Source organism: Xenopus laevis, chromosome 6L (genome assembly GCF_017654675.1).
Source record: "Xenopus laevis strain J_2021 chromosome 6L, Xenopus_laevis_v10.1, whole genome shotgun sequence".
Classification (NCBI taxonomy): Eukaryota; Metazoa; Chordata; class Amphibia; order Anura; family Pipidae; genus Xenopus; species Xenopus laevis.
Genome location: NC_054381.1, coordinates 2065001 through 2082775, shown reverse-complemented (window position 1 = coordinate 2082775; position 17775 = coordinate 2065001). Strand labels below are relative to the sequence as shown.

General features: G+C 42.6%; 1 protein-coding gene and 1 pseudogene across 1 annotated transcript in view; both read right to left on the bottom strand.

The window, feature by feature from the left end:
• LOC121394826 (zinc finger protein 239-like) overlaps window positions 1-17775 on the bottom strand; it is a 601589-nt gene that overhangs the window by 583143 nt on the left and 671 nt on the right. The gene's annotated exons all lie outside the window — the stretch shown is intronic.
• LOC108719504 overlaps window positions 11740-17775 on the bottom strand; it is a 55280-nt pseudogene continuing 49244 nt past the window's right edge.

Sequence of the window (17775 nt, the reverse complement as noted above, 5' to 3'; positions counted from 1 at the left end):
CACAGAAGAAGATCTTGGTTATCTGCTTACACCTAAACACCATGGGGCAAATTCACTAAAGGACGAAGCGCCTAACGCTAGCGTTAATTCGCTAGCGTATCGCATTTTCGTTAATTCGCAGATTCACTAACGGACGCTGGCATAAATTTGCTAGTGTTACTGTGCACCCTTACGCAACCGACGTAACTGCGCAAATTCACTAAAGTGCACCGCCCTGAGCCCTCAGCACGGGGAGCGGACAAACCGAAAAACCTTTTGGAGCAGGCACTCAATAAAGGCAAACTTCCACCAGGCAAACAGTTCAAAGTGTAGAGAGTTGTATTGTGCCCAGAGCCTTATGCGTTTCGTGCCATAAACACTTAATCATAGGCCTATGAAATGCGTAAGGCTGCTCCAAAAGGTTCCACAATTAACCTCCTCCAAATGTTTACACCGAGGCCAACATGCAAATCGCTGCTGGGGAAATATATGCAGCGCAAAGTTGCCTGAAGTTTCCTTTGGGTTACCTGGAATCCAGCGGAGTTGCGTATGTTTCTCCAGCGGCGATTCACTTGTTAGCCATTGAGAAGATTAATGACAGCACAACTAATCTCCTCATTTAACGTTGCTCTAAAACAGCAGGAGGTAATAAACTGGCACAAAACCTGCAATATCCACCTCCCCAGAACAAGTGATCAGAAGAGTCTCCAATAGTTTCCATATCTAGTATGTTACACCTCCTCCTTATAAAAGGGGTCCATTCTAGACCAGGTCAGATTCTCTCTGCTGAGACAGTCCATCTGATTTCCATACTTGCTGTGTATCTTGTACTAAATAATAAAGTTGTACATCTATAAGGACAAGCTCCAGTGTAGCAGTTTTGGACTGTCTCTAGCAGCCCTCTTCAGCCATATTTAGGCTAGAGACACTCTGGGCTGTTTCTCAATCTGTGTACAAGTGCAGGACAAGAAACCTTGTCTAGTTATTAAAGGGTTCTTCTATCTAGGGTACTATAGTCGGGCACAAACTGATATCCTGCAGTCCATATGAATGTCTGCACCTCTCTTTTGTTTTTGGGTTAGGCAACTGGCTGCTTTAACCTTAGAAGGGTCTGGGCATTTACTTCCACTGCCCATCCTATTCCCTAGGTACTGAACTTATGCCATCCATATTTTACCTTTGCTTGGCTTGATAGTCACTCCAGTCCAGTGTATTGATGGGATTGTTTGACCCAAGGTTCTTTCCATTCAAAAGACAAGAAGGATATAAAATTATATAAATTAACGATCAGTAGGTTTGTGTTCAGTTCTACTTCAATATCAGTTTCAGTAATGTAGGCAACGAATGTGTAGATTTGGCCAGGTATGGAGTTCCGCTGGCTGCGTGATCTGTTTTCACACCTACTAGTCCCAGAAAATCCAATCCAGTTTATACCCAATCATAATTTTTAACTGAAAACATAAAGCTGGGACTGCATTTATAATGCTAAATGTTCTGGGGCATGAAACCTAAAACTGGCTCTGCATTTATACTGCTATGTGTCCTGGGCTCATGAAACATTAATTTAGCCCTGCATTTATACTGTTATGTGTCCTGGGGGAATAAAACCTGAAATGGGCACTGCATTTATACTGCTATGTATTCTGGGGCATGAAACAGGCACTGAATTTATACTGCTGAGTGTTCTGGGGCATGAAACTCACACTAAATTATATTGCTGTGTGTTCTAGGGAATGAAGCTGAAATTGGAACTGCATTTATACTGTTATGTGTTCTGGGGACATGAAACCTGAACTTAGCTCTGCAATTATAATGTTGTTTGCTGTGTGGGATGTTAATGCTGAAATTGGCCCTGCATTTCTACTGCTGTGTATAGTGGGGGCATGAAACATGAAGCTGGAACTGCATTTATACGGCTTTGTGTTATAGTGGCATGAAAACTGTATGTATTGGGGACATGAAATGTGAAGCTAGCACTCTATCTACACTACTTTGTGTTCTGGGGGCATAAAACCTGAAACTGGCATTGCATTTTTACGTTTTGTGTTCTAGGGGCATGAAATATGAAGCTAACACTGCATTTATACTGTTTTGTGTTCTGGGGGCATGAAACATGAACCTGGCACAGCATTTATACTACTATATGTTCTTGGCATGAAACTGGCACTGCATTGATAATTATTTGTGTTCTGGGGCATGAAACTTGAAACTGGCATTGCATTTCTACTGCTTTGAGTTCTGGGGGCATAAAATGTAAAGCTGGCACTGCACTTTTACTGATGTGTGTTCTGGGGTAAGAAATCAGCACTGAATTTACACCGCTGTGTTTTCTGGGAAACATGAAGTTACACTTTTAACTGGATATTTATATATATTTGGATTGTAAACATAGTCCAGAAGGCCAATCAAACGTTATGAGTGGTCACCATAGTTCTTGGAAATGTTGCTTGTATTACTTATTTATGGGGGTGCATAAATTACAGAGTAAAAGGAAAAAATATGTGGCTATGAGTGGTTATATTTAAAGGGTAAGTGGTCAAAAATGGGATGAGGCAATGATTCCAGAGGTACAGTAGATATGGAAGGATGCAAACCAATGGACTGACATCATTTATTTTTGTTTCATTAACAAGCATTTAAAAAGTGTTTATATATCCCCACAGCGCTGTATAATAACAGACAGTCAGGTGCAAAGACCCTTATTTCTACTCTGGGGAGTAGAGACTGTAGAGATTTTTGGGAAAGTTTTATAGTTTTATAGTTTGTGACTGTGAACATGAGCAATGAAAAATGTCTCAGCCCTGTAACATTTCCCACAATCTGTAGAGACAAAAGGCCTCTCTGCTGTGTGACTTCTTAGATGAGCTTCAAGAGTATTCTTTGCCTTGTAGCTTTTCCCACACTCAGAGCAGTGAAATGGTTTCTCCCCTGTGTGTGTCTTTTTATGAACAGCGCGTTCACTCTTTGGCCTGAAGCTTTTCTCACATTCACTACAGACAAATGGCTTCTCTCCAGTGTGAACCATAATGTGACGCTCATGTTCCGAATTAGTCCTAAAACCCAACCCACATTCAGAACAAGAATGTGGTTTCTCCCCAGTGTGGCTTAACAGGCGATCTTCAAGTGCACGTTTCCATGTCAACTGTTTTCCACACTCAGAACATACAAAAAAGGCTTAACCCCAGCATGAACTAAATAATGGATGTTCAGCTTACTTTTGTACCAAAACTGTTTGCCACACTTATATGGTTTCTCCCTGGTGTGGATCATTTGGTGTCTTAGAAGGTTCTTTTTTGATGGAAAGGATTTCCCACTGTTGGTTCACTCAAATGGTTTCTCCCCAGTGCTGGTCATTTGGTGCCTTTCAAAGTTGCTCTTTTTTTGGAAATGTTTTCCCACATTCCGCGCATTGGAAAGTATTTCCTGTACGAACGTTAAGATGAATCTTGAAATTCATGTTATTTGCGTAGCTTTTGCCACACTCTGGGCAGATAAAGGAATTTACATGGGTGTGAACTTTCATATGAGAAACTGATTTTCTCCGATAACATTTCCCACACTCAGAACAAATGAATGGTTTCTCTCCTGTGTGAGTCGAAGATGGTCGTTTAGCTTATATTTGTCCCACACTCACTGCAGGCAAAGCAGCTCTCTCCTGAATGACTCCACATGTGGGTCTTGAGATCCTTCTTATCTCTGTAGCTCTTCCCACATGTGTTACAGACAAACGGCTTCTCTTCTGTGAGAGTCTAAAGAGGAGCATCAAGGTCACTCATTGTTTCATACGTAGAGTCAAAATGATCCCTTTCTGTTTAAGTACAAACGTTATTAACATATGGTTCATCCACTTTATGGATCAGCTGATGCCTGTGAAGGTCTCTTTTCCAACAGAAACTTTTAAAACATTTAGCACAAGTAAACGGTTTTCTTCCAGTATTGAGCTAAAAGGATCCTTCTGTTGGAGAAACATTTCCCATATGTTTGACAGACATACTTCTTTTTTGTATGAATTTGCTGGTGGATGAGAAGGTTCCCCTTGTGAAAGAATCGTCTCTTACACTCAGAGCAAATTACTTACTTTATAATCATCCTGCCAGGGACGGGTTTTGGACCGGACATTATTATGTTATTATTTGTTGGAGAATCTGTAATTATAACTAGATTAAATATGCTTTCATTTATATGCAAGAGTCAAGGGAGTGGAACCTCTGTTTCTCATAGCGCAAAGGTCTTTTCTATTGTTTGGTGTTCAATAACTGTCTGAGCTTTTATTTTGCTGGTCGGTTCTTTTGGCCAATGTACAGTAGTTAATGCTTTCCCGGCTGTGTGAGTTTGGGTTTGATCGAGGTTCTGCTGAACATCTTGACTTTCACTACTTGGTCCCTTCTCACCTTGTTCATTGACGTTCCATATGGAACCAAACAAAATGGCGCTGCCCTGAAAATCCTCTTATTCTCCTTGTCTGGTGAGTTTCCTAATAAAATGGAATCACAGAAAAAATACGCAGTTAAAGTGCAATTATGGAAAGAGGGAATCATAGTGGGATCATGCATGTGGAATTGCTGAATCCTAACTGCGTCACACAAATAATAGCACAATGTGGACATTAAATATCACTGTAATTCTCATCTTCTTGTTCTTGGTGCATTATAAACAAAAATAAATAAATAAATAATGATCTTCTTTTTATTAACTAGGCCTGCAATTAAATATTTTAAAAAAAAAAGAAAGAGTGTCACCTACTGGTAAAAAGTCAAATTGCAGAAGTTATTCCGTCAGTAGAAACATACTGCACATGTAATAGTGACAATGGAAGCTCTATGTACAGAAACATATATGTTTAAACACAACAAGAAGTGAAATAAAGCTGAGTGAGGTATCTTTGCCCAATATAACCACTTTGTGCTGATATAAGGCTGATCCAATGCAGGTTATTGGGGTTATTGGAGGAGGACACAAGAACAAGAAGCTGATCTGAAACCTGTCGGACAAATTACTCTGTGATTTTTAGCCACGGGCAGAGACGCACTGACTCAGTCTGAAGGGGGAATTGGCAGTTTTAAGTCAGTGACTTTATGACAGAACATCAATGGGCACATAGGAACATATTGGCTAAAGGGGGAAAGGTCCCCACAACACTGGCAGTTTGCTAATTTGGGCAAATTCACTTTAAAGTGGTGCATTTCATTGGTGAATATTCTCATCTTTTCTCCAGTGAATTTTTGTCATTTAGCTCAGAAAATAAATTTTTACCAGCGTCCAGGTTCAGACTGGTGTCCTGCCATTATAACAAAGAGCAGACACTTTTGCTTCTCATTATCTATGGCTGTCCCACATACACCGTTTCTTTATGGCACAAATTCTCTAGTCCATGATTCCCTACTGCAATCATATGAGGAATTAGGGTTGTCACGTGTTCTGTTTTGACCCGACAGCCCAGTTTTCAGGAGGGCTGACTGGGTCAAAACTGCCTGCCCGGTTTTCCTAATTTGGATAGATTGACAAGGTGATTGGCCAATTAACATGTCATAGCTCCGCCCACCAAGTGCCGCCACCACTCCACCCACAATGACACCACCCCGCCCACTTGACATCATTGGCCGCCCCCCGCCCAGAGTTCCCAGCAGGGAAAGGTGGCAACTTTATGTGGAATATACATAGAGAATTTACACCACGAGATTCAGCACATTTCTCTTATGAAAGCCACATTTGATTTTTAGTAAAAGTGTAAATATATACCTGGCAAATTGGGGTGAACTTTGCGGAGACCATTTGCACTCCTTTCGCCCCTTCACTCGGCATTGGGAATGCTCTTGTTGAAGTTAAAGGGGCAGTAAACCCTGCTGCACTGCTCAACCAAACTTTACCCAGTTGCTGCTGGACTACAAATCCCACAATAATGTCACATATAATGAAGGTTGAAGCATACTGGGAGCTGTAGTCCAGCAATATCAGGGTTGTATTCTCAAAACAATGTTGCACAATACATATTGCTTTAAAATGCAAACTAATCCTCCAATGAGAATCTCAGCTGATGTGAGTAACTCTGGCTCCATGTTGTTTGTTCTGCAACTGGAGTTGGAAACATTAGGCCCAGTTTCACTGAACAAGTCTGTCCTTTATCCCCATGTCTCATTCCAGTGTCATATAATGAAAGAAATATCTAATTATCTGTGTATGTAAGATAAGAGCAAGATGTCTGACATGGTGCTGGGAATCTGAATTCTCATTGGTCACTTCTTTTGCATTTATAATGAAGAGTTTAATCAGTTATTCTCAATGGGGAATTTTCTTGCATCTAGAATTATGGTTTTTGGCAACTTCTATAGAAAACTAGGGGGCGCTGTGAGACAGTGTTACGGCTGGTTTTACATCCCCTTTAAGAAAAGGTTGGATAGACCAGTTTGATAGGAGACAAGTAGTATTATTATATATTATTAAGGGTTGGGGCAGCTATGTAACTGCAATAGCTAATGCAATAGTTTCACAGGGAATGCTGGGAACTCACCTGCACGCAGACTAAGGCTTAGTGTTCAGTACAGTCCATTAAACTTCTTAGTAGCGACTTGATCTCCCCTAAAGCAAAACGTATACAGTGGCTTGTTTGATCCATTGAATCCTTCTCTTCCCGTTTCCCTCAGGCAAGTGGTACAGTCCCATCCCAGGGTGAGTCCATGTTCAGCCTCTGAGCAAGCCCCGCCCCCTCCCTCTGCTGCTCAGGGGGGTGTCAGCTCAGTTGGTTTCTTCCGTACAGGGATACAATTTTTAAGCAATGGGAGAGTTCCAAAGTACAAACCTGCCGGGGTACAGATATGGACTAGTTGTTGGAGCCACCATGGGTTTGTACTTTGGAAACTCCATTATATAATGTGTCGGGGTACCTGGCCCTCCTCTCCTTTTTCTTATTGAATACCTTATTTGGCAGCACCCTAATTGCATGCTGGGTAATGTAGTTGCCTGCTGCAAAGGTGAATGTAAAACTAAAATACCCAGCATGCAACATGGCCCTCTCACGTCCAACCTGTAAGGACTTCAATAGAGTTGCCACATGTCTGGATTTCTCCCGGACAGGTCAGTTTTTAAAAGGGCTGTGCAGGTGAGATTGCCTGTCTGGATTTCACAAATTAGGAAATTTGACCCCTGACATCATCAGTCCAAGCCCCTCCCATCACTGGCCCACCCCTGCCCCCTTGGTGGCAACCCTAGACTACAAACTGTTTACAACTACATTGTGTAAGTGACTGTACCACTGCTTTGTGATGTAGTAGTGCTGGGGTTAATCTAATCATCTGAATCCAGTCCCAGATTGTCCCTTTAATGTCCCATTTTGCTGCTACCTTGGTGAGACTCTTGCAGGATGAGATTGTGACGTCACTGCTCCCACATTATATAAAGAGATGCCTCCTGGAGACCAAGAAGAACACAGGCTACAGTTGGTTTGTGGGTACAGTTGTGGCTGTCACTGTGTCTGTCACGGAATACTTGGTGGCAACAGTACTGGGGCTCATTTATCAACACTGGGCAAATTTGCCCGTGTGCAGTAACCCATAGCAACCAATCAGTGATTGGCTTTTCTGGCCAGCTGCAGGTAGAACAATGCATGCAATGATTTGACTGGTAGCCATGGGTTACTGCCCAGAGGCAAATTTGCCCAGTGTTGATAAATGAGCCCCACTTTTGCTGCAAAGCACAGATTACAGACACATTTTGGACAAAGCTTGGAAATGGACAGACCTACAGGACCAGACTGTGTTATAATATGCCCAGGAGGCAGTGGAGGATGAGGGACCCCCAATACTCAGCACTGAGGGACCCCCACTCCAGAGACTCTCCCATCACATCCAAGAATTCACTTCCATAAAAATAAAAGAGGAAACTCCCCTTCCTTCTGGGAGGAGAAGCACCGACAGTGATAATGGCAACACAATATGTAACAATAAGTAGTCCCCGAGCAGGGGGCGGGGCCATGACACGGCCAGGGCAATGACAATGGGGGAAGGGAAGTGATGTCCGGGGCGGGACTATGATGCAACGGCCGCCGATTGGCCGGTCACAGCGTCAATCATAGGAAATCCTGCCGGTTTTCTTAATTTGGAAAACTGGGCAGCCAGTTTGACCAAGGAAGACTTTAAAAAAACCGAGCTCTCCGGATCAAAACTGAGCAGCTGGCAACCCTACTGAGGGCACCAAAGTCCCCACCATAGAACCTGAGGTCAGTGGCCTAGAGAATGCTAGTGAGCTTCAAACCATGTTCTTCTTATCATTTAACAAAAACACTGGTTTAATGCTCATTGTTCAAAGCTTATTCCTTAAAGGAGAACTAAAGCCTAACTAAAGAAGTAGGTAGAAATGTTGTACATGATGTTTTGTGCTTCTGTACCAGCCCAAGGCAACACCAGCCCTTTAGCAGTAAAGATCTGTGTCTCCAAAGATGCCCCAGTAGCTCCCCATCTTCTTTTCTGCTGATTCACTGATTCACATGCTCTGTGCTGCTGTCACTTACTGAGCTTAGGGAGCCACTCACAATATACAGTACACATAGAATAGAAATGTCACAATATAAGGCTGATTAGTAATTAATACACATAATTACTACATGGCAGCACAGAAACCAGTGCAATTAGCATCAGAATTGAATAATCAGCAAACCTGTAGCATCAGCTTATATTACAGCCAGGGAAGCTCATTTTCTGCTGCTGGATAATTAGTGACGAGCCCTAAGCTTAGCTTCTCAACAGCCAATCAGAGCCCACTGAGCATGTGAGTGTCACAGACACTTTCCAAGATGGTGACCCCCTGTGACAAGTTTGAAGTCCTGGATCATTGCTGCTATTGACAAGCTCAAACTTTAGCCTCCTGCAATAAGTTCACTCTATAAAATAGGACTTTTTTAACCATATTCATTTTTAGTTCTCCTTTAAAGGGGCTGTTCACCTTTAAATTATTTTTAGTATGATGTAGAGAGTGATATTCTGAGACAATTTGCTATTGGTTTTAATTTTTTATTATTTTTGAGTTAGTTTTTTTTTCAGCAGCTTTGCAATTTCAGCAAAAATTGGAGAGGCTTCAAACGGTTTTTTGCCTTCCTCTGGATCAACTGGCAGTTGAACATGTGGTTTTATTTTTTTTAAACCTATCTTACTATTTTACAATGTTATACGCATAATTAGAATAATATTACAGAGATATTTATCAGAAAATTACAAATTAGGTACAAACTGCAAATATTTTAATAACGAAAAATGAACTCAACTAGTGTACGAGACAAATAAACCCTCACCCCAAGTTTCCACAGGCCTGGCTACATGATAAGTGAGTGCCATTACTCCCTGGGAGAGAACAGGTTAAATCCAATGAACAGAACATGATATAATGTATAGGAAAGGCCCCCCAGTCTCTGATAAAGCCACTGTCACAGGAGAATGGGGGAAGCAGAAGAAGCCGCAGATCAGTCTGGGTTGGACCATATTTCATGATATACAATATTCTATACTGAGTCTCTACAAATAACACAATGGCAGATCATAAAAGAAAGAATAAAGAAGTTATTTAGAAACTAATACTTTAGAAACTTATACTTGAAGCCAGAAGTTCAGCCTGCAGCCCTCCAGCTGCTGCCATACAGAAATAGTGGGGGTTGCAGTTCACAAATGGCCATGTCTGGGGATGGACGAATTCGCAGACTAAATTTTTGACGCTGCTTTTTTTTTTTTTTTACGCAAGCCGCCATACAAGTCTATGGGCATCATTTTTTCATCGAAACGAGGCGAAAAAATTGGCCCATCCTTAGCCATGCTGCCTCATTAGAAGGCTATCGGAGTGAATGGTGGATAATGTGTAACAGCTAGAGGTGTGCAGGCCAAGCTCTGACGAAGACGAGTTGTGAAATTGATGTGGGTGGAGTGGGGGTGTAATGTGGGCCACAGAGAAACTAAAGGGTCTCACAGGGAAGCTCTACTTGTAGGTCGTCTAGTTACTTATTCTTCTTTCCAAAGTATTGATTTGCAGAGTCCCGGGAATCAGAGACCTGGTCTGGCTACAATGTGCCCCTGAGGGGGTGTAGACTAAGGGACCTTATAGTCTGAACTCTTACACAAGGGAAGTCCCACTAGGCCATACTACATGTGTTGCTACTCACCAGCATACTACTAACCCTAATCCTAAATACCAGGAATTACGGGCACAATATTTCTTTTAGCTGCTCTGGCTCTAGAACCCTAGAACTAAAATGATGATGAATTCAGGGCCCTAGCAGAGTACGACTTGTTACCCTCACACTCCATACCAACAGACGTGCCTCATCAGTGCTGGCCCAACACATGCTTGCGCCCAAGGAAAGTACCTCTGTCTCCCTGCTCCCACCTGCAACCCCCCGGCAAACTTCCCTGCCACCACAACAGTCCTACTCCCATTTGCCTTCTGATGAACTAAAGTAAGCCAGGGAAGGACTGCAGTATATTATACAATATGCTTTATTTGTTGGAATTGCCCCCCCTGCAGCCGCTTCTTCTGCCGAATAGCTTAGTCTTCCTCTAGTTCCAGCCCCACACATCATACAACGCTCTGCGCCCAACACTGACCCTATACATCCAATCACTTGCCACTGACTCCCGCCATACTCACACCAAATACTAGGGATGCACCGATTCCAGGATTCAGCCTTTTTCAGCCAAATCCTTCTGATAGAACCAAATCCGAATCCTAATTGCAAATTAGGGACATGGAGGGAAATTGCCTGGCTTTTTGTCACAAAACAATGAAGTAAAAATGTTACCCTCCCCCTAATTTGCATATGCAAATTAAGATTCAGTTTGGTATTCGACCAAATCTTTCACTAAGATTTGTGGGTTCGGCCAAATCCAAAATAGTGGATAACCTAAACATATACCAATACAATGGGGCCACTAGGAGGGAACCATGTGGTCATCCCCTGAAATAATCCCCAGTTTCTTCCCAGCAATGATCCCAACAGCAGCAAATTCTGCAGCTTTTCAATCTGTTGAGGGAGCAACTTGCAGCACCAATTCCTAGGTGCAAATGTTCTGTGGGTGGGTGCAATGGGACCCCGTTGTTATCAAGTGATACACAGCAAATAATGACTTTTCAATCATTTGCCCTCTAATGTAAAGGGGTTCATGGGTATTATTTCTATATAATACACAAAAGCCATGAATATCCTGTAAATTATATCCTTATAAACGGTGAGTTCTGATGTCATCAGTTATAAACTGTGAGTTCTGATGTCATCAGTTATAAACGGTGAGTTCTGATGTCATTTCTGTCACATGACTCACTGAAATTTGTGTATTATAATAAATAAAGTACCCCCAGTTGTAAAATATGAGGATATTAGAAGTTACCTCGGAGTTCCATGACCTGTATAACTCGGCCTTCGGCCTCGTACTTTTATATGGTCATGAAACTCCTCGGTAACTTATAATATTCTTATATTATACAAGAGGGGGTACTTTATTCACTATATATGGCCCAGTCCATAACCTCTGGGCAGTTAAAGGACCTTTAACTAAAAAATTACCAAACAAGGCAGAGTTTTAACAAAAAAGTCTGGAAGAACATCACAAAGCAAGCCTCATTTCCTCATGCAAGTCTACTATTTTTGTATATAATTATTTAAAAACAAAATTAAAAAAAACCTCCCTTCACCTCAGGGGCAGTAAGACTAAAGCCAAACTGTTTTAACCATTAAAATGCTGCCATCCTTTCATTTCAATTTTTTTTTTAGAAATGAAAATACTGCCATCCTTTCCTGGTTCCGTTTATTTCTAACCAAATTGAACCCACTATCAATTCTTGAATAAAAGGACTTCCGGGCATTCTTGTGTTGGCAAGGGATAGTCTGGAGGAAGAACATATGACTGCGTCCGTCCTCTTGTATGAATGTTTTTCTATGGAGAAGCTTCTACCTCACTCTGAGCAACTTCGCTCTCTGGTGAGACTATTCCGGGACTTGTTCCCTCATTCGGTGTGTGTGTTAAAGATTTCTCCTCTGCATGTCTTTTCATATGTCTTCGCAGGTTGCTTTCCAGGGAGAGCCGTTTCCCACATTTTGAACATGTGAATGGTTTCTCCCCAGTGTGGACTAAATGGTGGTATTGTAGGTGGGTTTTTCTGTAGAAACCCTTCCCGCATTCTGTACATGTGAAATCTTTCACTTCGCTGTGAATTTTCTCGTGGCATCTTAGGAAGCTGCTGGCAGTGAAGCTCTTGCCACATTTTGAACATGAAAAAGGTTTTTCTCCTGTGTGAAGACGGGAATGCAGAACAAGTTTGTTCTTTTCAGAGAATTGTTTCCCACATTCTGTGCATGTGAAAGGTTTCTCCCCTGTGTGCGTTATACAATGTTTATTAAGGTGGCCCTTTCTAGAGAAACTTTTTCCACATTCCGTACATTTGAAATCTTTCACTCCTCTATGAAATTTCAGGTGGCATTTTAGGTCGCTCATAGCAGTAAAGTTTTTGCCACACTCGGTACACGTGAAAGGTTTTATGTTTGCGTGAACTCGTAAGTGCCGTTCAAGGCATTTCTTTTCAGAGAACGTTTTCCCACAATCGGAACACATGAAAGGTTTCAACCCCGTGTGGATTATATGATGTCTCTCCAGGTGGCTCTTGGAATAGAAACTTTTCCCACATTCTGTACATGTGAACTCTCTCAATCCTATATGAATTTTCTGGTGTTGTTTTAGAGAGCCCTTTGCAGGAAAGCATTTGCCACATTCTGAACACGTAAAAGGTTTTTCTCCTGTGTGAACTCGACTGTGTACCACAAGGATTTTCTTGCGAGAGAAGGATTTTCCACATTCTCTGCAGGCAAAAATCTTCTCTGCTGTGTGAATTTTCTGGTGAGACGTAAGGTCATCCTTTGTAGAGAAGCTTTTGCCACATTCTGGACAAGTGAAAGGTTTCTCTCCTGAGTGAATTGCCTGATGTCTGGTAAGGCGACACTTTACAGCAAAACATTTCCCACATATAACACAGGCAAAGGGCTTGTCCCCTGTATGAATTCTCTTGTGGCACTCAAAGTGACTACTTTTGAAGAAGCTTTTTCCACATTCTGTACAAAGGAATCGTCTTACTCGCTTATGGACATTTTGGTGAACGAGAAGACCCTTTGGATTGACTTTTTCCCCACATTCTGTACTTACACGAGGCTTTTCATCTGTGTGAATTATCTGGTGATTTTCAAAATCTTCCTTTAGAGAGAAATGTTCCCCACACTCTGTACATGTGAAATCTTTCAATCTTCTATGGATTTTCTGGTGGCATTTTAAAGAGCTCCTCGCAGTAAAGCTTTTCCCACATTCTGTACATATAAACGGGGTTTTTCCTGTGTGACTTCGAACATGTACATTAAGGGTTTTCTTGCAAGAGAAGGATTCCCCACATTCTGTACATGTAAAAGGTTTTTCCCCGGTGTGGCTTCGATTGTGCACAATAAGGTTTCTCTTATAAGAGAAGGATTTCCCACATTCTGTACATGCGAAAGGTTTTTCCCCTGTGTGGCTTCGAACGTGAACAATAAGGTTTCTCTTGTGAATGAAAGATTTCCCACATTCTGTACATGTAAAAGGCTTCTCTCCTGTGTGGACTCTGTGGTGGGAAGATAGGTCATCCTTTGTCGAGAATCGTTTGTTACATTCCGAACAAGCGAAAGGTTTCTCTCTTGTGTGAATTGCCTGATGCCTCTTAAGGTGACCTTTTTCCACAAAACTTTTTCCACATTTGGCACACGAAAAGGGCCTTTCCCCTGTGTGAATTCTTCTGTGGCAATCAAAATGACTTTTATTGGAGAAGGTTTTTCCACATTCTGTACACAGGTATGGCTTTACTCTCATATGGTTATTTTGGTGGATTAAAAGAAGGCCTTCTGTATTTATATGAGGCTTTTCGTCTGAATGAAGGCTCATGTGATTTTCAAGGTCTTCCTTTAAAGAGAAACTTTCCCCACATTCTGCACATGTTAAATCTTTCAATCCTTTATGGATTTTCTGGTGGCATTTTAAGGAGCTCATTGCAGTAAAGTTTTTCCCGCATTCTGTACATATAAAAGAGGTTTCTCCTGTGTGACTTTTAACATGTACATTAAGGTTTTTCTTGCAAGAGAAGGATTTCCCACATTCTGTACATGTAAAAGGTTTTTCCCCTGTGTGGCTTCGAACGTGTATAATAAGGTTTTTCTTGCAAGAGAAGGATTTCCCACATTCTGTACATGTGAAAGGTTTTTCCCCTGTGTGGCTTTGAACGTGTACAATAAGGTCAGTCTTGTGAGAGAAGGATTTCCCACATTCTGTACATGGAAAAGGTTTTTCCCCTGTGTGGCTTCGAACGTGAACGATAAGGTTTCTCTTGTGAGAGAAGAATTTCCCACATTCTGTACATGTAAAAGGTTTTTCCCCTGTGTGGCTTCGAAAGTGTCCAATAAGATTTCTCTTTTGAGAGAAGGATTTCCCACATTCTGTACATGTAAAAGGCTTCTCTCCTGTGTGGACTCTCTGGTGGGAAGATAGGTCATCCTTTGTCGAGAATCGTTTGTTACATTCCAAACAAGCGAAAGGTTTCTCCCCTGTGTGAATTGCCTGATGCCTGTTAAGATGACCTTTTTCCACAAAACTTTTTCCACATTCAGCACACGAAAAGGGCCTTTCCCCTGTGTGAATTCTACTGTGGCAATCAAAATGACTTTTTTTGGAGAAGCTTTTTCCACACGCTGTACAAATAAAAGGCTTTACTTTAATATCGATGTTTTGTTGGAAGAGAAGAAGACCGTGTAGAGTGACGGTTTCCCCATATTCTGTACTTTCATGACAGTTTTCGTCTGGGTGAATGCTCTGATGATTTTCAAAGTCTTCCTTTAGAGTGAAACATACCCCACATTTTGTGCAAGGGAAAGGTTTCTGCTCAGCGTTAAATGTTTCTAAAGTATTAAAACCGCTCATGGTCGAGAATGTTTCCCCGTATTCTGGAGAATGTAAATGGTTTCCTACGGAATGAAGTTCCTCGTGGGTATTTGGAATGTTCATTGCAAGAAAGTTTTTTCTGTGTTTAAATTTTATTCCAATGTTTGAAGGTTATGTTGTTAGAGAAGGTGAGATATTTTAGTATCTTCTGATGGCTCTTGATTCTCTCCCAAGTATCATGGAGACTTCAAAGGAACATTGTATTGGACTTCAATGTTGGGGTTTTGGTTCAAACCCCTTTTCAAGCCGATATCTAAAAGGGGAAGATACAAGAGTCTATCAAAATGTAAAAGTTAAGTAAAACAATTCTGTGATGAACAATATTATGAGGTTTATAAGGGAAGAACTCTCCTATCGATCTAAAAAATGCAACTGTAGGCGTCTTTTTAGGTCTCTCCTTGGAGGAAACATAAACTTTACAACTAGTCACCCTAAGAATAACATTTTTGCCATATAAATGATTCATATTGTAGGTTACAAAACTGTATGGTTCAGAATTAATAGTGCCTACCCACAAATGCCAACATGCAATGTGAAATAATGCACCTCCATATCATCACTGATGCTGACGGCTTTTCAACGGCACCCTGATATCCTCAGATGGTCCTTCCCCTTTTTAGCCCAGATCACGTGACATCCATGATTACCAAAAAGAGTTTGATCTGTTAAACCACAGGATAGTTTCCCATTCAGCCGCTTAAATGAGCTTGGGCTTGCTTTTGCTTGGTAAAGTTTGAACTTGCATTATGATTACACACACTTTTGTTTTCCCTCACCCAACTTTTCGAAAATGTGTTACAGGCATCAAATTCAAATCAATCAGAAAACATTTCTCTGTCTCAACATCTTTCATGATGACCCTACATCTCTCTCATGGTTTTCTTTCATTCGTTGGCTTCCTCCAGGCATCTGATATCAAACGTGTATCTCTAAAGCTGACCATGCACTGCCAAATCCACTTATTTGGGAGAGGGGGTCACCTAACAAACAGATTTGCCCCCCCCAAAACAAGGCACCTACTCATTAAATATGGAGTCACCCCCACAGACTGCAGACTTGCAGAATATCTCCCGCAAACACAGGCACCCACTCACTAAATATGGGGTCAGTGACCCCCAGAGAGTACAGACTGGAAGAGTATCTCCCACTGCTATAGTACATGCCTTTCCAAAGACACACACGTTTTTTAAAATCCTCTTTAAAATCCAGTAAACAAATAAGCACCCACCCCAAATCTCAACCTGACTGGACCCCCTTAGCTCATAAGTAGGTTACAGATATATAGAAACATTGGGGTACCAGTTGCTAAAAGCTTTTAAAATTTGTGGATCTTCCCCAAAAAGCCAACCAGGAGGAGGGTGATATCCGGCTAATACAATCGTTTGCATAACAACCGATAGAATAACAGAAATGCAGGTCACTGGACCATATGACGGGGCAGATGAAGTCTTCACCCCAAAATGATTTTAAACCAATGAATATCTGTCTGATTTTCGGCCAGATATCGGCCACACAGGCCCATTGGAGGGCACCATATACAGGCAGGTGAAGGTACCAAATTGTCATCTTATGTCTGCCCATGTATGACCACCTTAAGAATGAATTAGGCACAGACATAGGTAGAAACAACCCAATAAGTGATATACAGCATTAATTTAAGAAAACCAAAACCCCAATAAATCCCCTCAGCACAGTCTCCCCTCTCTATCAGTCCCTGCAGCAGGATTAACCCCCAGTCTCCCCTCTCTATCAGTCCCTGCAGCAGGATTAACCCCCAGTCTCCCCTCTCTATCAGTCCCTGCAGCAGGATTAACCCCCAGTCTCCCCTCTCTATCAGTCCCTGCAGCAGGATTAACCCCCAGTCTCCCCTCTCTATCAGTCCCTGCAGCAGGATTAACCCCCAGTCTCCCCTCTCTATCAGTCCCTGCAGCAGGATTAACCCCCAGTCTCCCCTCTCTATCAGTCCCTGCAGCAGGATTAACCCCCAGTCTCCCCTCTCTATCAGTCCCTGCAGCAGGATTAACCCCCAGTCTCCCCTCTCTATCAGTCCCTGCAGCAGGATTAACCCCCAGTCTCCCCTCTCTATCAGTCCCTGCAGCAGGATTAACCCCCAGTCTCGCCTCTCTATCAGTCCCTGCAGCAGGATTAACCCCCAGTCTCCCCTCTCTATCAGTCCCTGCAGCAGGATTAACCCCCAGTCTCCCCTCTCTATCAGTCCCTGCAGCAGGATTAACCCCCAGTCTCCCCTCTCTATCAGTCCCTGCAGCAGGATTAACCCCAGTCTCCCTCTCTATCAGTCCCTGCGCAGAGATTAACCCCCAGTCTCCCCTCTCTATCAGTCCCTGCAGCAGGATTAACCCCCAGTCTCCCCTCTCTATCAGTCCCTGCGGCAGGATTAACCCCCAGTCTCCCCTTTCTATCAGTCCCTGCGGCAGGATTAACCCCCAGTCTCCCCTCTCTATCAGTCCCTGCGGCAGGATTAACCCCCAGTTCCCCTCTCTATCAGTCCCTGCAGCAGGATAACCCCCAGTCTCCCTCTCTATCAGTCCCTGCAGCAGGATTAACCCCCAGTCTCCCCTCTATCAGTCCCGCAGCAGGATTAACCCCCAGTCTCCCTCTCTATCAGTCCTGCAGCAGGATTAAGCCCCAGTCTCCCCTCTCTATCAGTCCCTGCAGCAGGATTAACCCCAGTCTCCCCTCTCTATCAGTCCCTGCAGCAGGATTAACCCCCAGTCTCCCCTCTCTATCAGTCCCTGCAGCAGGATTAACCCCCAGTCTCCCCTCTCTATCAGTCCCTGCAGCAGGATTAACCCCCAGT